This window comes from Aotus nancymaae, unplaced genomic scaffold (assembly GCF_030222135.1).
Source record: "Aotus nancymaae isolate 86718 unplaced genomic scaffold, 86718_ANA_hifiasm-v0.15.2.pri h1tg000012l, whole genome shotgun sequence".
Taxonomy (NCBI): Eukaryota; Metazoa; Chordata; class Mammalia; order Primates; family Aotidae; genus Aotus; species Aotus nancymaae.
The window spans coordinates 40,830,001-40,855,570 of NW_026988423.1; the positions used below are offsets into that span (position 1 = coordinate 40,830,001).

General features: G+C 41.0%; 1 long non-coding RNA gene across 1 annotated transcript; it reads right to left on the reverse strand.

Moving 5' to 3' along the window:
* Positions 1-742: 742 nt before the first annotated feature.
* LOC110568613 (uncharacterized) lies at positions 743-23,314 on the reverse strand. The gene is made up of 3 exons (XR_002478857.2): positions 23,124-23,314; positions 14,814-15,009; positions 743-1,332 (listed from the first exon to the last, which is right to left on the reverse strand). It is a non-coding gene; the product is annotated as an uncharacterized LOC110568613 (long non-coding RNA).
* Positions 23,315-25,570: the final 2,256 nt, after the last annotated feature.

Below are 25,570 nucleotides of genomic sequence, written 5' to 3' on the forward strand. Positions count from 1 at the left end.
TTTTCTAGATAAAGAAACTGAGACTCAAATAGATTAGCATAGTTTCCTTTTTGACATAGGAAGTAGCAGAAATGAGATTTAAACTTATTTTAAAGCCCAGCACTCACCCTTCTTTTTTTATTTTATGGGCATTTTTTTGTTCTTGTTCACAGTCTTGCTCTCTCACCCAGGCTTGAGTGCAGTGGCGCAGTCTAGGCTCACTGCAGCCTCTGCTACCTGAGTTCTAGTGATTCTCCTGCCTCAGCCTCCCAAATAGCTTGGATTACAGCCAAGCCATGGTGGCTCACACCTGTAATCCCAGCACTTTGGGATGCTGAGGCAGGCGGATTATGGGGTCAAGAGATCCGGACCATCGTGGCCAAAATGGTGAAAATCAGTCTACTAAAAATACAAAACAAATTAGCTGGGCATGGTGGTGCGCACCTGTAGTCCCACCTATTTGGGAGGCTGAGGCAGGAGAATTGCTTGAACACAGGAGGTGGAGGTTGCAGTGAGCTGAGATCGCACTGCAGCCTGGGTAACAAGAGCGAGACTCTGTCTCAGATGATGATGATGATGATGACGATTATGATACAAAGGGGGAGTGAGTCTGGTGCACTCGGTAGATGATAGAATGAGAATGAAATTAACTGGTGAACCCAATGGCAGTGGCCAAGAATGGAACAGGCAGGGGATGGCCAAGTTTGAAGAGAAACAACACTTTATTGAATAGGAATACAAATTCTTCAGTAAGAGATCAGAATATTGGAGTTTATGGCAAGTTTAATAAAGATAAATTACAAAGATGACGAACACAAGATGTTGGGAATGTACAAAGGCACATTAAAATAGAGGGTTCAAGGGGGCTATAAACAGGTTGCAGCCTTTTTTTGATCAATACCTGACAAACTTGAAGATTTTTACTGAAAGATGCTAAAACATTTTGAGACACTGGGAAGAGTCTCTGCAGCAGATAGAAATGTGGTATCACGTGCTTCCATTCTGACTTACAGCTTATTGAGTGCTAGCGGCTGGAGACTGCTGAACTACATAGATCTGTAGCCCAGGGCAGGTGCCGCCTCAACTCTACTTTTCATTATTCACTGATGGCCTGCCAGTGTTCACGTAGGCTGGGTCAGGGGCATGATTGACTGGCCAATCAGTCATGAAGTTCAGTTGGGTAATTGGAGGTGTGTCTATGCTGGGAAAGTTGATGGAGACACCAGTTAGCTTGTTATTCAGGAGCAGAGATGTAGAGAGCCACTCCTGGTCATTTGAGGCCATCCTTTCAGGAATCTGTGCTTTCATAGAAGGAAGATTGGAGATTGCCATGGAGCCCTGCACAAGTGGAATCTGGAAGCCAATAAGAAGAAAGATATTTAGATAGTACTTAGGGAAATAGAGGTACAACTACCAGGACTCTGTTTTTCCGGCAGTCTCTCTTCTTGGATATCTGAGTGCCTATGAAGGTTGTTTTTTTTTTTTTTGAGAGGGAGTCTCGCTCTGTCACCCAGGCTGGAGTGCAGTGGCATGATTTCGGCTCACCACAACCTCCACCTCCAGGGTTCAAGTAATTCTCCTGCCTTAGCCTCCCTAATAGCTGAAATTACAGGTGTTTGCCACCACGCCTGGCTAATATTTGCATTTTTAGTGGAGGCGGGGTTTCACCGTGTTGGCCAGGCTGGTCTTGAGCTCCTGACCTCAAGTGATCTGCTCACCTTGGCCTCCCAATGAGCTGGAATTTTAGGCATGAGCCACCATGCCCAGCCCAACCTGTGAAAGATTTAAGGGCTTCCTAGTTAATGTGGACCTAAAAAGGATGTATAGAGTGAGTGTAATTGAATTTTTATTACTGTTAATGTATTAATCTTTCTGGGAAGAGTATTCTCAAAGAGAACATACCCCTTTGTTATTAGACTTTTGTGCACTTAGCATCATACATTTTAAATATTGCAGGTGATTCCCTGTACTGTTTTGGGACAAAGGAAAGCAATAGGACCTTCTTAAGTGGTATCTATGTTGAGGAATCAAGACTGCCAATTTGAAGTAACACAGATTAGTCTTTTAACCAGTTAGATAATGGACAAAAAACAATGGGTCTTCCTACCTTGTTTTAGGTCATCAGGTTTCTTCCAGTTTAGGTAACAAAAGTTACGTCACATATTAGTTGAATTTTAACTACAACTTCAGGATACATAATTTGTCAGGGTAAACTATCATCAGGCTCTGGTATATATTAGCTGTCACTATTTGTTATGGAGTGCAAGGTCAGTTTTCATTGACTATTATATATTTAGACAGGTAGAGGTGCAAAATAGGTAACCAAAATTATTTTTAGAACAGAGGCCATATTTTAATTGTATCAAGAAACATTATGTAATGTACAGATAGCTGACATTTTCCCAGATTGTGTTTTGTTTTTTGGAGGGAGAAGCTGAGTATCAACTGGCAGTTTAAAAATTTGTAAGGAGCCAGGTGTGGTGGCTCACACCTGTAATCCCAGCACTTTGGGAGGCCGAGGCGGGTGGATCACGAGGTCAAGAGATCAAGACCATCCTGGTCAACATGGTGAAACCCCATCTCTACTAAAAATACAAAAAATTAGCTGGGCATGGTGGCGCGTGCCTGTAATCCCAGCTACTCAGGAGGCTGAGGCAGGAGAATTGTTTGAACCCAGGAGGCAGAGGTTGCGGTGAGCCGAGATCGCGCCATTGCACTCCAGTCTGGGTAACAAGAGCAAAACTCCGTCTCAAAAAAAAAAAAAAAGAAAAAGAAAAAGTGTAAGGAAATCAGCTTGCTCATTTTCATTGTATATTTTTGCTCTAAAGCATTTTCCATGAACTGTGTGTTGATCCATGCCCTAAGCCAGATGATGACAACTTGACTGCTACCACCAAGGTAAAGTGGCCTCTTGTAAAATTAATTTTTTCAGTCAAGTTTTGAATATTATTTACTTTTAAAATTTAGCAGTGGTTTATCTTTTTTTATGTTGGTCAGAGAAAAGCATAGACATGGCTAGTTGATTAAAAAATTTTGTTTCACCTTGTTAACTAACAAAAGATTGATTAAGTACTGTGACCGGGTGGAGCTGAAAGAAAATGAACTAGAAATTACATAGTGACAGGAGAATCACATTAGAAAATGCTTTCCCCAATAAAGGAAATATAAAATTTGGTTAAGATTTGTTTGGATAAATATTAATGTTGGCTTTTAAATCATACTAGTGTTACTCTCATAATATTTATGCCTGTATAAATCTTCAGTGAATCAAATTACTTGCAGTTATCATGGAATCTCCCTGGTACCTTTTATCAGCAAAACTGTACAGCACATAGCATATAACTTTTTTGGATGCTTATTATTTTGGTATCATAGTTTTTAGGACAGACTTTTTTTCTATTTATATTATTAGTTCTGTGATGAGACTAAAATATTAAAATTTGTAGAAAACTACCTGAGTATGGTGATGTACACCTGTAGTCCCAGCTACTTGGGGGTTTGAGGCAAGAGGATTGCTTGAGCCCCGGAGCTTGAGAACAGCCTGGGCAACATAAACAGATTGTATCTGCTTTAAAAATATAAATTGTAGAAATGTAGAAATTTAAATTTATTTTACCAAAATTTGTATTACAAATGGATTTTTTTTTTTTTTTGAGACAGAGTCTCACTCTGTTGCCAGGCGCCAGACTGGAGCACAGTGGCACAATCTCAGCTCACTGCAACCTCCTCCTCCTGGGTTCAAGCAATTCTCCTGCCTCAGCCTCCCGAGTAGCTGGAACTACAGGCGCACACCACCACGCCCAGCTAATTTTTGTATTTTTAGTAGAGACGGGGTTTCAGCATGTTGGCCAGGATTGTCTCGATCTCTTGACCTTGTGATCTGCCCCCCTCGGCCTCCCAAAGTGCTGGGATTACAGGCTTGAGCCACCACACCCGGCCGAATTTTTGTGTTTTATAAGTTGTTGATAAAGAGTATATATAAAACACTTCATCTAATGAATAACATGTATTTTACTGCAAATAACCAGTTACATAAGCAGATTCTTAACACCAATATGGTAAGATATTAACACCATAATTTTGTCATTGTAGTTTATTTAAAATATCCACTCAGTCTTTATATGACATTAGGAAACTTAAAATTTCAGAAATTCTTATATTTAGTTGTTTAAATAATCATTTGAAGTTCCTGTATACTATGAACTATTGGAGATCACAGACATATTTGTGTGTATCCTGGAGTACCTAGAATACAGTCTCCCATGTAAGAAGCATTGTAATTGTTGCTTTTTCGAGATGGAGTTTCACTCTCTCACCCAGGCTGGAGTGCAGTGGGATTTTGGCTCACTGTAATCTCCACTTCCTAGGCTCAGGTGATCCTCCCACCTCAGCCATCCAAGTAGCTGGGACTGTAAGCCTTTGTCACCTTGCTTGGCTGAGTTTTGTGTCTTTTTACAGATGGTGTTTTGCCTTGTTGCCCAGGCTGGTCTTTAACTGTTGGGCTCAAGTGATATGCCTGCCTCAGCCTCTCAAAGTTCTAGGGTTACAGGAATGCAATACCAAATTCAGCCTTAATAGTTGTTTAATATGTAAATAGATAAATGAATTTTTTATATAATGAAATGTTACAAGTAACATAATATACATAATGTATCTAATGATAACTGCATTTTTTAAATTGTACTTTAGGTTCTGGGGTACATGTGCAGATCATGCATGATTATTATATAGGTACATACATGGCAAGGTGGTTTGCTGCCTCCATTACGCCATCACCTATATCTGGCATTTCTCCCCATGTTATATCTCCCCAACCTCCCCACCTCCAGCTGTCCCTCCCACGTAGTGCCCCCGACAGACCCCAGTGTGTGATGCTCCCCTCCTGCTTCCATGTTTTCTCATTTTTCAAAACCCACCTATGAGTGAGAACATGTGAGGTTTGATTCTCTGTTTTTGTGTCAGTTTGCTGAGAAGGATGGTTTCCAGATTCATTTATGTCCCTACAAGGGACACAAACTCATTGTTTTTTATGGCTGCATGATAACTGCATTTTAAAAATATTGCTTACATTTGTATTATTTTTAATATTTAAGGATGTATATGTTTTGATGTGTTATTTTGAGAAATTATGCCATAAATAAAAATGAAATAATTTAGAAATAGGTTATCAGTAGCAAAGAGGGCTATAATATATTTTCTAATATCATTCAACTGGAATCTTAGATTATAATTTTAGATTAAAATTTCTTAAATATTAGTCCCAACTCATGTTCTAATAAATATACCTTTATAAGCCATGCATTACTTTTTTTTTTTTTTTTTTTTGAGACAGAGTTTCACTCGTTACCCAGGCTGGAGTGCAATGGTGCGATCTCGGCTCACTGCAACCTCCGGCTCCTGGGTTCAGGCAATTCTCCTGCCTCAGCCCCCTGAGTAGCTGGGATTACAGGCACGCACCACCATGCCCAGCTAATTTTTTGTATTTTTAGTAGAGACGGGGTTTCACCATGTTGACCAGGATGGTTTGATCTCTTGACCTCGTGATCCACCTGCCTCGGCCTCCCAAAGTACTGGGATTACAGGCTTGAGCCACCGCACCCGGCCCGATGCATTACTCTTTAGGATTCTGGTGACCAATTCTTTCTCTAGGTGGAAAGTTGATGGAAAGTTTCAGTTTTCCCTCTCTGTACTAATAATGTTCTTTCAGGTAGTGGTAAATGACCATGGTTAGGTAATTGAATGTCTTATAGTAATAAAATTGAACTCTCTATCACAGAAGTATTTTTTAAAAACTAATTATAGCATAAGTATTAACCTGTATTGTTAGGGCTATAAAAAACAAAAGTCTCTATTATATATCTATTTCTCCATGGACTTTACTGTATTTGATGTTGTTTCTTTTCTTTCTTGGCTGAGGCATATATTTAACTGATCAGTTAGGCCTCTTTTATGTTTCTCCCTTCATCCTCACATGTTAAAAATGATTTACTGCCACCTGTTTTTTTCCTCACAGATCTCATTTCTGTAGTGACTGGTCTTTCAGTCCATCTGTGTCTTCACTGTCAGCATATTTAGTTACAGCTTTCTGTTTAGTTAGCTATGTGTGAGTTTTCATTCAACAATTATTGTCTCACAAGGTTTACTTTTTTTCCCTCCTCTTTAGAAGAACTGAATTTATACATTTATCTTTAGCTTTTTGGCAAACAGAATAAAATCAACTAATGCTATTTGTAATGTCAATCCACGTAAATAAGATACTACTATGAACTAACCTCTCATTTTCTCCCACAAGAAATGGTTTATGCAAATAAGTACCTCCTGAATATACCCACAATGAATTATTTTCTTACATTTTTTAGCTCATAATAAACTAATTATGTGCTAAGCAAATTACTGCTTCATGGTATAATTCAGTTAACCTGCATGATTCATTTAAGAAGCATGTATAGATCCAAGATGGCCAATTAGGAGCAACTGAGGATTGCAGCTCCCAGCGAAAGTGCAGAGGGTGAGTGGATGCCGCATTTCCAGACAGATTTTTATTACCCACAGACCAGGAGATTCCCAGGTGGAGGAGCCCCACAGGTCACCAGCACAGCTGTTTTGGCTGGCATAGCCGGTCTCCGCAAAAAATACACAGGTCCAACCGCCATTGTAGCTGGCGATTGGAGCTCCTGGGAGACAGAGTCACCAGTCAACTGATTCAACTGAGAGAAACGGGAGTGAAATGAGGAGCCAGGCCAGGAGATTCCCAGGCAAAAAAGTGCCACGAATCTCTGCGTGGCTGTTTCAGCCACTGCAGTGGGTCGCCACATGGGAAATCACACAAATCCCGGGGCCTATTCAACAGGCAACTGGAATGCTTGGGAGACAGAGTCACCCATTCAACTGAACAAAAGGGGGGGGTCCTGAGGCAGGGAGCCAGTTGATAAGGCTTGGCTGGTCCCACCCTCCAAAAAAACAGCAATTTGAAATGCTCTAGATTGAGAGTTTCACAGCAAGCACGGCTGAACCTGGGATGGTCCAGCTCTGTGGGGGAGGGGCGTCCACCATTACCAAGGCAGTCCACCACTACTGAGGTAGTCCACCATTGCTGAGGTGGCCTACCACTGCCGAGGCAGTCCACCATATGGAGAGAGTCCACCATTACAGAGGTGGGCCATTTCCTAGGCAGTTCTAACTACATCCCTATAAATAGGACTGCAGGGAAGTCAACATTGCAGCTGGGCAGAGCCCACAGCAGCTCAGCAAAGCCTCTGCAGGCAGACTGTGGCTAGGCTGCCTCCTCCCTGGGCACGGAAGCCCTGACAAAAGGCAGTAGCATGACAGAAACTTATCAATAAAGCCCTAACTCCCCAGGACAGAGCACCTGGGGAAAAAAAAAAGGCATTTATGAGTTCTGCTGCAGCAGAGGTAAATGTACCTGCCCAACAGCTCTGAATGAACAATGGAGCTCACAGCTAAGCACTTGAGCTCCTATAAAGGACAGACTGTCTCCTCAAGCAGCTCACTGACCCCCGTATATCCAAAGAGTCACCTCATAAAGGAGAGCTCAGACTGACATCTGGTGGGTATCCTGGGACAAAGATAGCAGAAGAAGAAAGTGGCAGCAACCCTTACTGTTCTGCAGCTGCTGCAGGTGATCCCCAGGCAAGCAGGGCCTGGAATAGACCTCAGTAGTCCTATAGCAGAGGGGCCTGACTGTTAGAAGGAAAACTAAGCAACAGAAAGTAATAACTTCATCATCAACAAACTGGATATCCACTCAGAGACCCCATCTGAAAGTCAACAACTACAAAGATGACAGGTAAATAAATTCACAAAGATGGGAAGAAACCAGCACAAGAAGCATGAAAACACCTGAAACCAGAACACCTCTCCTCCTACAAGGGATCACAACTCCTCACCAGCAAGGGAACAAGGCTGGATGGAGAATGAGTGTGATGAATTGACAGACACAGGCTTCAGAAGGTGGGTAATAAGAAACTTCTCTGAGCTAAAAGAACATGTTCTAATCCAATGCAAAGACACTAAGAGCCTTGAAAAAAGGTTTGATGAAATGGTAACGAGAATAAACAGCTTAGAGAGGAACATAAGTGAATTGATGGAGCTGAAAAACACAACACGAGAACTTCATGAAGCATACACAAGTTTCAACAACTGAATTGACCAAGTAGAAGAAAGGATATCAGAGGTCGAAGATCAACTCAATGAAATAAAATGAGAAGGCAAGATTAGAGAAAACAGGGAAAAAGAAATGAACTGTCTCCAAGAAATATGGGACTATGTGAAAAGTCCTAATCTACATTTGATAGGTGTACCTGAATGTAACAGAAACAATGAATCCAGCTGGAAAATTCTCGACAGGATATTATCCAGGAAAACTTCCCCAACCTAGAAAGGCAAGCCAATATTCAAGTCCAGGAAATACAGAGAACACCACAAAGATATTCCTAAAGAAGAGCAACCCCAAGGCACATAATCCGTCAGATACACCAGGGTTGAAATGAAGGAGAAAATGCTAAGGGCAGCCAGAGAGAAAGGTAGGTTACCCACAAAGGAAAGCACATCAGACTCACAGCAGATCTCTCAGCAGAAACCCTACAAGCCAGAAGAGAGTGGGGGCCAATATTCAACATCCTTAAAGAAAAGAACTTTCAACCCAGAATTTCATATCCAGCCAAACTAAGCTTCATAAGTGAAGGAGAAATAAAATCCGTTATGAATAAGCAATTATTCAGAGATTTCATCACCATCAGGCCTGCTTTACAAGAGCTCCTGAAAGAAGCACTAAACATAGAAAGGAACAACCAGTATCAGCCACTCGAAAAACATACCAAATGGTAAAGAGCGTCAACAAAATGAAGAAACTGCATCAACTAACAGGCAAAACAGCCAGCTAGCATCAAAATGGCAGTATAAAATTCACACATAACAATATTAACCCTAAATGTAAATGGGCTAAACGCCCAAATCAAAAGACACAGACTGGCAAATTGGATAAAAAGCCAAAACCCATCAGTGTGCTGTATCCAGGAAACCCATCTCACATGCAAGGATACACAAAGGCTCAAAATAAAGGGATGGAGGAAGATTTACCAAGCAAATGGAGAGCAAAAAGAAGCAGGAGTTGCAATTCTCGTCTCTGATAAAATAGACTTTAAACCAACAAAGATCAAGAGAGACAAAGAAGGACATTACATAATGGTAAAAGGATCAATGCAACAAGAAGAGCTAACAATCCTAAATATATATGCACCCAATACAGGAGCACTCAGATACAGAAAGCAAGTCCTTAATGACTTACAAAAAGACTTACTCCCACACAATAATAGTGGGAGACTTTAACATCCCATTGTAAATATTAGACAGATCAACGAGACAGAAAATTAACAAGGATATCCAGGACTTAAACTCAGACCTGGACCAAGCAAATCTAATAGACATTTACAGAACTCTCCACCCCAAATCCACAGAAAATGCATTCTTCTCAGCACCACATCACACCTACTCTAAAATTGACCACATAATTGGAAGTAAATCACTTCTCAGCAAATGCGAAAGAAAGAATAGAAATCATAACAGTCTCTCAGACCACAGTGCAATCAAGTTAGAACTCAGAATTCAGAAACTGAGAACCACAGAGCTTCATGGAAACTGAACAACTGGCTCTTGAATGTTGACTGGATAAACAATGAAATGAAGGCAGAAATAAAGATGTTCTTCGAAACCAACGAGAATGAAGACACAACATACCAGAATCTCTGGGACACATTTAAAGTAGTGTCTAGATGAAAATATATAGCAATAAATGCCCACATGAGAAGGAAGGAAAGATCTAAAATTGACACCCTATCATCAAAATTGAAAGAGATAGAGGAGCAAGATTAAAAAAAAAACTCAAAACCTAGCAGAAAACAAGAAAGAACAAAGATCAGAGCAGAACTGAAGGAGACAGAGACACAAAAAACCCTTCAAAAAATCAATAAATCCAGGAGCTGGTTTTTCGAAAAGATCAACAAAATAGCCCACTAGCCAGATTAATAAAAAAGAAAAGAGAGAAGAATCAAATAGATGCAATAAAAAATGATAAAGGGGATATCACCACAGATTCTACAGAAGTACAAACCATCATCAGAGATTATTACCAACAACTCTCTGCACATAAACTAGTAAATCTGGAAGAAATGGATAAATTCCTGGACACTTGCATCCTCCCAAGCCTAAACCAGGAAGAAGTCAAAACCCTGAATAGACCATTAACAAGGGCTGAAGTTGAGGCAGCAATTAAGAGCCTACCAACCAAAAAAAGCCCAGGTCCAGATGGGTTGACAGCCGAATTCTACCAGACATACAAAGAGGAGCTGGTACCACTCCTTCTGAAACTATTCCAAACAATCCAAAGAGAGAGAATCCTTCCAAAATCATTTTATGAGACCAACATCATCCTGATACCAAAACCTGGCAGAGACTCAACAAGAAAAGAAAACTTCAGGCCGATATCCATGATGAACATAGATGCAAAAATCTTCAATAAAATACTGGCAAACCGATTGCTACAGCACATCAAAAAGCTTATCCACCATGATCAAGTAGGCTTCATTCTGGGGATGCAAGGCTGGTTCAACATACACAAGTCTATAAACGTAATTCACCACATAAACAGAACCAAAGACAAAAACCACATGATTATCTCAATTGATGCAGAGACGGCCTTTGACAAAATTCAACCGCCCTTTATGCTAAAACCCTCAATAAACTAGGTATTGATGGAACGTATCTCAAAATAATAAAAGCTATTTATGACAAACCCACAGCCAATATCATACTGAATGGGCAAAAACTGGAACCATTCCCTTTGAAATCTGGCACTAGACAAGGATGCCCTCTCTCACCACTCCTATTCAATATAGTATTGGAAGTTCTAGCCAGAGCAATCAAGCAAGAAAAAGAAATAAAGGGTATTCAATTAGGAAAGGAGAAAGTCAAATTGTCTCTATTTGCAGATGACATCATCGTATATCTACAAGACGCCATCGTCTCGGCCCAAAATCCCCTGAAACTGATAAGCAACTTCAGCAAAGTCTCAGGATATAAAAATCAATGTGCAAAAATCACAAGCATTCCTATACACCAATAATAGACTTAAAGAGAGCCAGATCAAGAATGAAGTGCCATTCACAATTGCTACAAAGAGAATAAAATACCTAGGAATATAACTAACAAAGGATATAAAGAACCTCTTCAAGAAGAATGACAAACCACAGCTCAACAAAATAAGAGAGGACACAAACAGATGGAGAAACATTCCATGCTCATGGTTAGGAAGAATCAGTATGATGAAAATGGCCATACTGCTCAAAGTAATTTAAAGATTCAAAGCTATCCCAATCAAGCTACCAATGACCTTCTTCAGAGAACTGGAAAAAAGCAACTGGAAAATAGCCAAGTCACTTCTAAGCAAAAAGAACAAAGCTGGAGGCTACTGGACTTCAAACTATACTACAAGGCTACAGTAATCAAAACAGCATGGTACTGGTACCAAAACAGAGATATAGACCAATGGAACAGAACAGAGGCCTCGGAGGCAACACCACACATCTACAACCATCTGATCTTTGACAAACCTCACAAAAACAAGCAATGGGGAAAGGAGTCCTTGTTTAATAAATGGTGTTGGGAAAATTGGCTAGCCATGTGCAGAAAGCAGAAACTGGACCCCTTCCTGACACCTTACACTATAATTAACTCCTGATGGATTAAAGACTTAAACATAAGACCTAACACCATAAAAACCCTAGAAGAAAATCTAGGCAAAACCATTCAGGACATAGGTGTAGGCAAGGACTTCATGACCAAAACACCAAAAGCATTGGCAACAAAAGCCAAAATAGACAAATGGGACTTATTCAAACTCCACAGCTTCTGCACAGCAAAAGAAATAGTCATTAGAGTGAATTGGCAACCAACAGAATGGGAAAAAAAATTTTGCAATCTACCCATCTGACAAAGGGCTAATATCCAGAATCTACAAAAAACTAAAACAGATTTACAAGAAAAAAAACAAAGAAGCCCATTCAAAAGTGGGGGAAGGATATGAACAGACACTTTATAAAAGAAGACATACATGAGGCCAACAAACATGAAAAAATGAAGCCAACATATTAAAAAATGCTCATCATCACTGTCATTAGAGAAATGCAAATCAAAACTACATTGAGATACCATCTCACGCCAGTTAGAATGGTGATAATTAAAAAATCTGGAGACAACAGATGCTGGAGAGGATGTGGAGTAATAGGAACACTTTTACACTGTTGGTGGGAGTGTAAACTAGTTCAACCATTGTGGAAGAAAGTGTGGCGATTCCTCAAGGACCTAGAAATAGAAATTCCATTTGACCCAGCAATCCCATTACTGGGCATATATCCAAAAGATTATAAATCATTCTACTATAAGGACACATGCACACAAATGTTCACTGCGGCACTGTTTACAAAAGGAAAGACCTGGAACCAACTCAAATGCCCATCGATGATACACTGGACAGGGAAAATGTAGCACATATACACCATGGAATATTATGCAGCCATCAAAAACGATGAGTTCATGTCCTTTGTAGGGACATGGACGAACCTGGGAACCATCATTCTCAGCAAACTGACAGAAGAACAGAAAATCAAACACCGCATGTTCTCACTCATAGGCGGGTGTTGAACAATGAGAACACATGGACACAGGGAGGGGAGCATCACACACTGGGGTCTGTTGGGGGAAAATAGGGGAGGGACAGCAGGGGGTGGAGAGTTGGGGAGAGATAGCATGGGAGAAATGCCAGATATAGGTGATGGGGAGGAAGGCAGCAAATCACACTGCCATGTGTGTACCTATGCAACTATCTTACATGTTCTTCACATGTACCCCAAAACCTAAAATGCAATTAAAAAATAAAAATATGAAAGAAAGTACAGGTACTCAGTTATAAGATGATAATCACAAATAATAAGTTCCCAGGCTATCTTCTGTCTGACTTCACTACAAATTGGAGGCTCCCACAACACCCTTATTTGGTTCAGCAATTTGCTACAGCACGTTACAGAACACATGAAAACAGTGTACCTACTCTTGCTGATTTATTAGCAAGGATATTTTAAAAGTTGCAAATGAACAGCCAGATGAAGAGATGCACAAGATGAGGTGTGTGGAAGGGGTGCAGCCTCCCATGCCCTCTTCAGATATGACCCTCCCAGCATCTCCCCATGATGAGCAACACAGACACTCTCCCAACCCTGTCCTTCATTACACAGGAACATTGGTTACATCAGTGGCCACAGGTGATGAACTCAACCATCAGCACCTCTTCCCTTCACAGAGATGGAAGGGGGGATAAAATTTCAAATCCTCTAAAGACAAGGTTGGTTCCTTTGGCAGCCAGCCCCACTGAGGATGTCCAGCTGCCCCCAGCCGTCAGTCATCTCATTAGCATATGAAAGACACATCACTTCATACACATCACTTCACTCATTCCAAAGGCTTAGCGCTCTGCCTCAGGACACTGGGGCAGACACCACACGGAAACTCTTATTATGTTCCAGTAACCCACAGAATGCAAGAAAAAATCTGCACATTAGAGACTTCATAACTGTCTGTTATCCAGAATGTATAAATAACTTTTACAACTCCACAACAAAACAACCCAATCTAAAAACTGACAAAGGACTTTAACACACACTTCACCAACAAGCACATGAAAAGATGCTTAACATCATTAGTCATAATTAAAACCATAACGAGATACCCCTTAACTCACACTAGAATAGTTATACTAAAAATAAAAAGTGTTGAGAAAGATGTGCACAAACCTGCTATTAAACACTGCTTGTGACAACATGAAATGGTGCAGCCTATGGTAAAATGGTAAAATAATTTGGTGTTTCTTCAGTTACAAATAGGTTTACCATATGTCTCACTCAGTTCATTCCTAGGTATATACACCGAAGACCTGAAAATAGGTGTTCAAACAAAAACTTGTATGCTCCTTAAATGTGTCAAGATCATAAACATGCAGGCAAGTCTTGGGAACAGTTCCAGGAAAAGAAAACTGGATCAGAATGAAAAAACACATTATACTCCCAGGTGGGGCAGGAGGTAAAAGTGAAATGAGTTTGTAGACTGAATTTTCATGTAGGAACCATGCTGCTTTCCTGATCTAGGGGTTATGTGGTGGTTACCTGGGAGAGTGTCTGTACTTTGGGTAAAATATTCTGTATTTACACTGTAAATCTGGTACAGCAATAACTGATGGGGAGTCTAAGAGAAGAAACAGGTTGTGTACTTTGTACTGCTACTGGAAGTTTCCTAGAAACTTACTGGAAAGTAAATTACTTTTTAAAACAACCATATCAATACCATGCCAGGAAAGCAGAGACCTCATCAAAATCCATTTTATAGGCTATAGTTCAGCCAAAGCTGTGAAACCCTTATAAAAGTCTCAATGTCAACAGAATCCACTTAGTAGATATTATATTTATTAGTATTAGAGGCTACTGTCTGGCTATATTAGTGTTACAGCATGGTGTGGATATTAGATTAGTGTTAGGGCATGGTGTGGATATTATATTGGTGTTAGGGCATGGTGTCATCATTATATTAGAGGCCACTGTGAGAATATATATTAGCAGCCACTGTGTCTTGGACATTGACAATATCAGAACATAGTCTAAACAGTGGGATTCGAGGGTTTCATTTTTCTAGATCAATTTCGTTCTCTGCTGAGTACTCTAAAGACTCTGTCCTCTGCACTCAGGGCTGTGAAAAGGAAGCTTTTTACTCACCAATGAACGACACCAAGATGACATGACCCTTGCACTGCCGGGAGGAAGATAAAGCTCCTTGCTGCTTCTGGCAACTCAAAGGGAAGTTGGTCGGGGTGGTTTCTCATGACCTCTGGTGGCACCAGGGCTCAGCACAGATGCTCCTGCTCACAGTTTCTTGGTGGATGTGCACCCCCTCCTGGTTGTCCTGAAATACCTATAAAATTCAATATTCAGTTTATTCAGTGTCATACTTTCGGAAAGTCAAACTAAAATGAAGCCCGCTATATCCATATTCTTCCCAAAAATGGGGATGGAAGAATTATTTGGAAGCCATATAGAATGAAATGAATGTACACACAAATTAAAACACAAAAACCTCAAAATAGTCCACAGACTGTAATTGGAAATGCAAAACTATAAAAATAGTTTTTTTTAGTTTTGTCACAAAGAAAATCTATGTGACATTGCATTTGCTGTTGACTTTTAACACACATCAAGTGCCAATTCATGAAAATATTCATAACATGGACTTTATAAAACTCAATTTTCTACTGTGAAAAATCCTATTCAGAGAACAAAAAGACAAGACAGACTGTGAGAAGATATTTACAAAATACTTATGTGATTTTAAAAACTGTATTGAAAATACACAAAGAACTCTTCAAAGGAACACTGAAGAAAAACTAAAAACCCAATTAAAACTGGATAAATATCTGAGCAGACACCTAGCCAAAGAAAATACACAGAGAGCATGGTGGCTCATGCTTGTAATGATGGGCATGGTGGCCCAGGCCTGTAATCCCAGAACTTTGGGAGGCTGAGGCAGGCAGATCACCTAAGGTCAGGAGTTTGAGATCGGCCTTGCCAACATGGCGAAACCCCCCTCTACTAAAAATACAAAACATTAGCCAGGTATGGTGGTGGGCACCTGCAATCCTAGCTACTTGGGAGGCTGAGGCAAAAGAACTGCTTGAACACGGGAGGCAGAGGTTGCAATGAGTTGAGATCGCACCACTACACTACAGCCTGAATGACGGAGATGCTGTCTTAAATATAGAGATAACAAATAATCACACAAAAGGATATTCAACATCATGTCTCATTAGGAGATTGCAAATTAAAATAATGCTGAGATATCACTGCACACCTAATAAAACTGCAGGACTCTTAAAAGAGCTCAACAATGACAATTGGAGGTTGAACAACAGGTACTATCATTCATTACTGGTAGAATGCATTAATGGTACAGCCACTTTGGGAGACAGTTTGGCAGTTTTTCCCAAAGATAAACAAGTCTTACCTACAATCCAACAAATGTACCCCTAAATTGTATTATGATTAGAGAGCTGCTTTGAAAAATGATTTTCAAACAAAAACTAGCATAATCAACTTGAAGTACAACCAAGCAATGGAATATCCATTCAGCAACAGAAAGGAATGAACTTTCAACCCATGAAAATAAATGAATGAATCTTGCATGTATGTTACTAAGTGAAGGGTGGAAGTATAAAAATACTATACATTATATGACTCCATTCATATGACATTCCAGAAAAGGCACAACTACAGAGATGATAATCAGGTAAGTGACTATCTGGGGTGGGGATTTGCAGTATTCTGTATGATACTTTAGTGGTGAATACCTGACACTATGCATTTGATAAAACCCATAGAATTTTAAAGCACGAGGAACAAATTACAATCTACAAAAATGAAATTATTTAGGTTGTGGAAGTATCTAAGGACAAAATACACAGTGCAACCAAGAATCTAATTGTATTACCAATGTATGTTACAAATGGTGGGCCAAAGGTACTGACATAAGTCATTTTGAAAATAAGTAGAATCTACAGACTAAAAGCAAAATGTACTATACAAAAACAGTAGACTATTTTGTAAAGTTATTTCCCATAGGGGTAATAGTTAATTTTGAAACCACTGTATCTGTAAAAAAAAAAAATTAACCCTGATTTTCCTCTATACTCTAGACACTTCACTTCTGACAGCAAATTGGGGTGGTGGGTATTTCCCACACGAACCAATTTTCCAACTCTTTGGACAACAATTGGGTGACATTAATTACCTGGAGTTCATACAGACCCTACAGGTTAAGGGCTTAGTAACACCAGACTATCCCCAACCTCAGATGCCAATCAAAAGTAGTGAATCCCCAGTTTATCCAAACTTCTATGACATGGCTAGAAAGTAGGCACTCCAACACCCACTCCTCAGGTTTGATAATTTGCTATAATGGCTTATGGAACTCAGGAAAAAAACTTAGGTTACTAGTTACTACAGTCTCAATGTGTGTATAACCTCCAAATTCCTATGTTGAAATGTAATCCCCAAAGGGATGGTATTCACAGGTAATTGAGAGGTGACTGGATCATGAGGGTACTGCCCTCATGAATGAAACCAGAACCCTTATAAAAGAATCTAGAAGCTTTTTTTCCCATTATGCCATGTCAGGACATAGATAGAAGGCACGATCTATGAGGGATGAGGCCTCACTAGACGTCAGATCTGTCAGACTTGATCTGGGACTTTCCAGATTCCATATTGATGAAGCTTTTATGGAAGCTTCATCACGTAGACATGATCGATTATTAACTAAATCTGCAGTCCCTTCACACCCCCAAAGGATTGCAGATGAAGCTAACAGTTACAAGCTTCTTACCATGGCTTGGTCTTTCTGGTGACCATCCCCCATCCTGAAACCATCCAGGAACCCACAGAGGGCCCTTACAGAAGACATTCCTACCACTCGGGAGATACCAAGGAATTTAGGAACTCTACATCAGGAACCAGGGCCAAAGACCAAATATTAGAACATGGGATGTTGCTAGTACCCCTATTGTTCAAGAAATTATAAAAGTTTTAGGAGCCCTGTACCCGGAACTGGAGACAGAGACCAAACACATTTCTCACTAAATCCCAACCTGGAATCTAGATCAAAAATGAATTCTTTGTTCCCAATGGAACAAGGGATGAAATAAAGTGCAGATAGTGGGAGCCAGTTTCCTCAATGTTATAGTGAGAAGCTATAGATAAGAAATGGGGGAAGCCTAGAATGAGCTGTGATAATGGATCAGAATATATATAATGTAAGTATAAACTCACATTTAGCTTAATATATACACAGATGGTTCCACATAGAAACCTTTATAATTAAGTGGGTACATATAAGTTAGAATACACACACAGATTTCTTTGCACTGTCAGCTGTGAGGGTCATGATGCAATGACCACATTTAGCGGCCAGATGTAAGTTTTTTAATACCATTCTCTAACAGGGCTCTTTGAAAAAAAAAATGGCTGAAACTAGGACAGGGACAGAAAATACATGAGCCAGGATACTTCAGAAGTAACAGAAATATATTGTAAATAAATAAATAAATAAATACATGAAATTATGTCAAAAGGAGCCAGTGCAAAGAAAAAGAGCTCCCAATGGCCACAGAGTATGAACAGAGAGCAAGAAAATACTGTAGAATTGGATAATAAAAGATTAAAGTAACTATCTGATTGTGTATCCATTGTATGGTATAAATTAATGGTTGAACAGATACACAAATGAGCTGAATAGAAATCTCTTATACAGAAGAATTCCAAATACCTGATATAGACAGTCAGCCATCAAGGAGGAGGGGCTAACTCCCCACTCCTTAATTGTGGGCTCTGCACAGTGACTTCCTCCAAAAGCATACATATAATACAGACATGGGAAAAAAGTAACCTCACAGTGAGAAACCGGAAACCACCACCTCAGCCAGGTGATCAAAGTTAACATTAATGGTGATAACACATCTTGAGAGCATGAAGTGACTAGAATAGCACTTGCAAACCAAAAATAAAATTCAAAGGCCCTTCCCCCAACCATCTGTACAGACTCCCTCCTCTCCATCAGGGGACACCCAAGTTAACCTGGAAGACTGGTTCAGGCCATGATGGGAAGAGGTGGTCAGACTTGCCTCATTATGCCCTCCTACCTTTTGGAATTCAGGAAAAGCCAATCAGCATTTAGTTTCTTAACAGACCTTAAATCTGATAAGAAACATTTACAATCTATTCTCTCTGAAGCCTGCTACTTGGAAGCTTCATCTGCATGATAAAACTTTGGTCTCCATAATCCCTATCATAACCCAGACATTACTTTCTATTGATAATAACTCTTTCAACCAACTGCCAATAAGAAAATGTTTAAATCTACCTATAACCTGGAAGTCCCATCCCAGCCTAACCCACTGGGTTGGATCAGAATACATCTCTTTAAATATTTTATAGACTTTGACTCTTTTAGTGAACACACTACATATCTGATCTGCTTCCCCCAAACCCATAACCCCAGTCTAATTATGAGAAAAACAGCAAGTAAACCACAATGAATGACATTCTACACAATACCTGGCCAATCCTCCTAACAGTGTTCCAAGTCCTCAGAAGGAAAGTATGAGAGACTGTGACAGCCAAGAAGAGCCTGACATGATGACTAAATGTCCTGTGGGATACTAGACAGAAAAAGGCAGAACTAAGAGAAACCAAATAAAATGTGAGCTTATTTAATAATATAGTAATATCCGGTCATTAACTGTGACAAATGATGTAAGATGTTGGCCAGGCATGGTGGGTCCTGCCTGTAATCCCAGAATTCTGGGAGGCAGAGGCGGGAGAATCACCTAAGGTCAGGGGTTCCAGACCAACCTGGCCAACATGGTGAAACCCCATCTCTACTAAAAATACAAAAATTAGCTGAGTGTGATGGCAGGTGCCAGTAATCTCAGCTACTTGGGAGGCTGAGGCAGGATAGCTGCTTGAACCTGAGAGGCAGAGGTTGCAGTGAACTGAGATCACATCACTGCTCTCCAGCCTGGGTAAGAAAGACTCCGTCTTAAAAAAAAAGAAAAAAAAAAGATGTTAATAACATATCTAATACATGCTGATACGTTAATAAGAGGGGAAACTCAGTTGGGTCTACATGGGAAATCTGCATTTTCTTCCCAATTGCTTTGTCAATCTAAGACTAATTTAAAACCTTTATTTAAAAATTATAATTTTTTTCACATATCTGCTTAATTCTTTGTACTAATAAGTAGTAATTGACACTAACTATTCCTACTTTTTTGCCAGGGGGGTGGTGCAGAATCTCGGTCTGTCAATAGACTTAAGTGCAGTGGCACCATCTCGGCTCACTGCAACCTCCACCTCACAGGTTTAAGCGATTCCTCTGTCTCAGCCTCCCAAGTAGCTGGGACTATAGGCACACATCACCACGCCCGGCTAATTTTTTTGTATTTTAGTAGAGTTGGGGTTTCACCATGTTGGCCAGGATGGTCTTAATCTCCTGACCTCATGATCCACTGCCTCGGCCCCGCAAAGTGCTGGGATTACAGGCATGAGCCACCACGCCTGGCCACTACTGCTACTTTTTAAAATAAGAGCATTCATGACGCTGCAAAATAAATTATGCAAACTAATATATGACTTCAAGGAAATGCTTCTTTTACATGTTTTAACACATACATGTAAACATACTTATCATATCTTCTTTTCTTGTGGTGTGGTTCACTCTCTAGGAAAGCTGTTCACCTTAGAACCAGGAAAAAAATTCACATTTTGGAGACTATTTCGATTTACTGCTGAATGTTTTCAGAAGTGTGACTTTGTTAAAAAAAAAAAAAATCATATAGCAAATTGTAACTCGATCACTTATTCTAATAAATGCTTGTCTTTATTTTGTTTCCCAGCATTCCTTTTAGCTACAATAAAACAAAAGCAAGTATTTGCCACTGGAAAAAATATTCAAAGACAGGAAAAATGTAAACAGAATTTGTGACCACAATCATTCAATGTTTCATCACAACGCTTTCTAATACAAAAGAGTTTAAAGGGACAAAGTTATTCCCCCAAAGATGCTTTCTGATGAGATTAGAGAAACAAAAGTGGCAGGACGTTCAATGTGACTTTAGATGCCACTGTGTCTTATGGGAAAAATAATTTACCTTTTAGAAGATCAAAAAGAATTCCTGGAAGCCCAGACTCTGGAATGTTTCTAAATTTAGATGTCAATATAGCTAGTAATGAATATCATAAAAAGGGATCTAGGCTTTGTATAATAAAATACCAAAGCAGTATTTAATGTTCCAAGGGAAAAAGTTATGCCTGAAATACAGCTGACAATATCAGAATCAAAATATACTTCCTGGCCAGGCATGATGGCTCACACCTGTAATCCCAGCACTTTGGGAGGCCAAGGCAGGTGGATAGCCTGAGGTCAGAAGTTCGAGACCAGCCTGACAAATATGGAGAAACCCCATCTCTACTAAAAATACAAAATTTAGCCAGGTGTGGTGTGCATGCCTGTAATCCCAGCTACTCGGGAGGCTAAGGCAAGAGAATCGCTTGAACCCAGGAGGCAGAAGTTGTGGTGGGCCGAGATTCGTGCCATTCCTTTGCTCTATTGTATATGTAAAATGCAAATTCACTGAGCCAGACTAAATTGTGTACTCAGTGGAAGGCTTATCAAGGGTTCAAAAGAATGCAACCCTTTGTCTCTTATCTACCTCTGACACGGAAGCAGCCCCACTTCCTGCTTCTAGTTGTTCCGCCTTATTGGACCAAATGACCATACATCTTAAACATATTGATTGGTGTCTCCTGTCTCTCTAAAATGTATAAAAGCAAGCTCTACCCTGACCACCCCACCTTAGGCCCATGTTGTCACAACCTCCTGAGGCTGTGTCCTTAACCTTGGCAAAATAAGCTTTCTTTCTTTCTTTTTTTTTTTTTTTTGAGATGGAGTTTCGCTCTTGTTACCCAGGCTGGAGTGCAATGGCACGATCTCGGCTCACCGCAACCTCCGCCTCCTGGGTTCAGGCAATTCTCCTGCCTCAGCCTCCTGAGTAGCTGGGATTACAGGCACGCGCCACCACGCTTAGCTAATTTTTTGTATTTTTAGTAGAGATGGGGTTTCACCATGTTGACCAGGATGGTCTCGATCTCTTGACCTCGTGATACACCCACCTCGGCCTCCCAAAGTGCTGGGATTACAGGCGTCAGCCACCGTGCCCGGCCCAAAATAAGCTTTCTAATTGACTGAGACCTGACTCAGATATTTTGGGATCACAATCCACAGTCACCATGGTGTGACAGTTGACTACAGCATTCAGTACAGAGACGTGCTATACAGGTTAATAGCCTGGGAGCAATAGGCTATACCGTATAACTATGTGTGGAGTGGGCTACACCATCTAGGTTTTATAAGGACACCCTACGGTGTTCGCACAAAGATGAAATCACTAAGGACAGATTTCTCAGAAAGTATCCACATCATTAGGAGATGCTTGAGTGTATTTTAAATGGTTAAAGCCTAGAAGAAAAAAAAGAAACTCAACTCCTGTTATGATTTAGTAACAAAGATTAATAGAGTTAACATATTTCATCTAAGATGCCAATGATTAAAAGACATTTTATGCACCATCACAAATAGGTTGCCAATTAAACCGACTTTGTGAATAACAAAAATGTGAATGTACTTCTATTCATGCCAGGAAAGTAAAATTAAAGTGAATTATGGTTTTGCTGTGTTAAAGCAAAAAAGGAGGCCGTTAGCCTGAGATCTTCCCTAAGCAAACAGAAACCGAACTTGGAGGCATTTAAACTGACTTTAAAAAAACAACAAACCAACCATGGTCAATGACAAAAAGCCCAGCCGCCAGTCGGCTATATGACTAGGGCCGCTGAGGGAACCATCCCCACAGCAGGCGGTCGCCTAGCTGGAGCCAAGGAGGAACCTCACTTAGCTGCCACCACTAAGAGCTCGAAGCCCCAAGCCCTGTTTTCCATTTGGTGCTTCAGGCATGATTCACGAACCATTCCTTTGCTCAAATAAACTTTAAATTTATTTTGCCTAAAATTCGTCTAAGCCCTAAGCCCTAAACCCTAACCCTAACCATACATGACTTTCTCCGTTTGCACTGATATTTCGGTGCTGATTATGAAGAGTGCTGTATCGGCCCGGCCGCACGCGCAGTGCGGATTTGATAGCCACACTGTGGACCGGGACCGTGCATTAGCGTCACAGGGGTTTTCGACATGAGCACTTCGGGTGTTGTATTCGTATTTCGGATGTCTATCTGCCTTAGGAACGCTCTATTTGTGTTCTGAGGCTGCGGTGCGGACCTCACACTGCGGCCGCCTGGCCTTGGGTGGGGAGAACCTGGGTGCGCAGGATTCAGAGGGGCTTTTGCTGTCCAGGTTTCCACACCGAGACCGTCTCACTAGTCTCTGACCCTCAGCAGTCGGGCTGCAAACAGGAAGGATTTTACTCACCGTGAACGCGGCCCGGAGTTGTCCCAAAGCGAGGCGGTGCCCCGAAGGTCCGTGCTGAGAACGCTGCTCTGTCTTCTCGGTGCCCGCGCTGGGTCTGCGCTGAAGAGAATTCACCGCCGCCCTCGCAGTGCCCCCGACGTCTGTACTGAGAACGCAACTCCGCAGGATGCCATGCACGCCGGCGCCGTGACGCTGCGCTGTGACGCCGTGACGCCGCGCTGTGACGCCTTGACGCCGTGACGCCGGCGCCGTAACGCGATGCACGCCGGAGGCGGAGCCTCAGGAATCTGAAAAGGCGGGCTCGGGTTCCACCTGCTGGTGGCCAGGCAACGCAGGGGCCCTCTTGCTCACAGTGCTGTGCCCGCGCTCTCCGCTGGTGGCTAGGACCACTGCAGGGCCCTCTTACACTGCGGTGACCAGCATCCCCTGCGGGGGGCGGGGGTCCTGCAGGGCCCTCTTGCTCACAGTGTAGTGATAGCACGCATCCTGCTGGCAATCAGGAGAAGGCAGCGTCCTCTTGTTCACGGTGTGGTGCCATTGCTGCCAGGTCCTCTTGCTCGCGGTATAGTGGCAGCACGCCCCCTACTAGCCGCTGGGGACACTGCAAGGCCCTCTTGCTCACAGTGTCGCGGCAGCACGCCTCATGCTGGCAACCAGAGCACTGCAGGGTCCTTTTGCTCACGGTATGGTCCCTGTGTGCCCCCTGCTGGCAACCAGGGATGCTTCACGGCCCTCTTGCTAACAGAGTAGTTAATAAAATTAACAGATTCTAATTTTACTTAAAATGGGTCAAGGCCCAGAAAACAGAAAGGGCTAATTTTAATTAATTTCATGGTATAATCTTGAAGTTTGATATAGTTCATATACTTCATCAAATGTAAAGTTTCAATGTTTATAAAACATTATTGCCAGGTACGGTGGCTCATGCCTGTAATCCCAGCACTCCGGGAGGATGAGGCAGGCAGATGACGAAGTCAGGGGTTCGAGACCAGCCTGACCATCACGGTGAAACCCCATCTCTACAAAAAATATAAAAATTAGCTGGATTTCAACTGAAATTGAGCCCACCATCCCATGCCTTGATCAGAACAGATGGAGATAAGAACAAAGAAGATGGGCAATAGACAAAACTCAACTGATTTTTTTTTGGTATCAACAATAATGTGTTGGAATAATTGGAACTTAAAATATTAAAATACCATTTTTATATTGGTATTTTAATATTTTAATATTGGGAGTACAACAGCACTCCCAAAATTGAATCCATTAAGTATAAATCTCACAAAACATATAAAAAACATTTAGAAAACCATGAATCACAGTTGAGTTAAATAAAAATAAACATATATAAGGCTGGGAGTGATGGTTCACACCTGAAATCCCAGAACTTTGGGAGGCCGAGGTGGGCAGATCACCTGAGGTCAGGAATTTGAGACCAGCCTGACCAACATGGAGAAACCCAGTCTTTACTAAAACTAAAGAAATTACCCGGGTGTGATGGCACATACATGTAATCCCAGCTACTTGGGAGGCTGAGGCAGGAGAATCGCTTGAACCTGGGAGGTGGAGGTTGCAGTGAGCCAAGATCGAGCCATTGCAATACAGTCTAGGCAACAAAAGCTGAACTCCATCTCAAAAAGATTTTTAAAAATATATATGTATATGTAAATGCAGATATTCCTCGTTTTAGAGAAATACACTCATTATTCTGAAGGTGACAATTATTTCAAACTTGATCTATAGATTCAGCCAAATCACAATCAAACAACTGCCTAAACCCAGAATGGATGACATAAGGCTGAAAAAGAACAAAGTTTAAATATTACACAACCAGATCTAAACAAGTAAAACCACAGTAATAAAGAAAATGTGATATTGTGTGATATTGATGAAGGAGTAGATACATAGATAAGTGGAACAAAATAGAGAACCCCATAATTAATTTGACCTCAAGTTAACCGATTTTTTCAAATGGGGCAAAGGGAGACCAAGGTGGGTGGATCACGTGAGGTCAGGAGTTTGAGACCAGTCTGGCCAACTTGGCGAAACCTCCTCTCTACTAAAAATACAAAAATTAGTGGGGCATGGTGGCATGCACCTGTAATCCCAGATACTCAGGAGGCTGAGGCAGGAGAACCACTTGAAGCAGGGAGGCAGAGGTTGCAGTGAACTGAGATCACGCTACTGCACTCCAGCCTGGGCAACAGAGTGGGACTCTGTCTCATTAAAAAAAAAAAAAAAGAAACAAACAAACAAAATCAAAAAATGACAACAACAACAACAACAACAAAAACCCTTGCTTTCTCCTCTACAACTCTCCACTATGGGGAGTCGCTAACCAAACTATTTAAACATCACAAAGAATCTCTCAATCCTTCTCAACAGAACCCCTGAGGGAATTCTGGATACTTCTATTTTTTATTAGTGATAAAGCTCTATAACTCGCT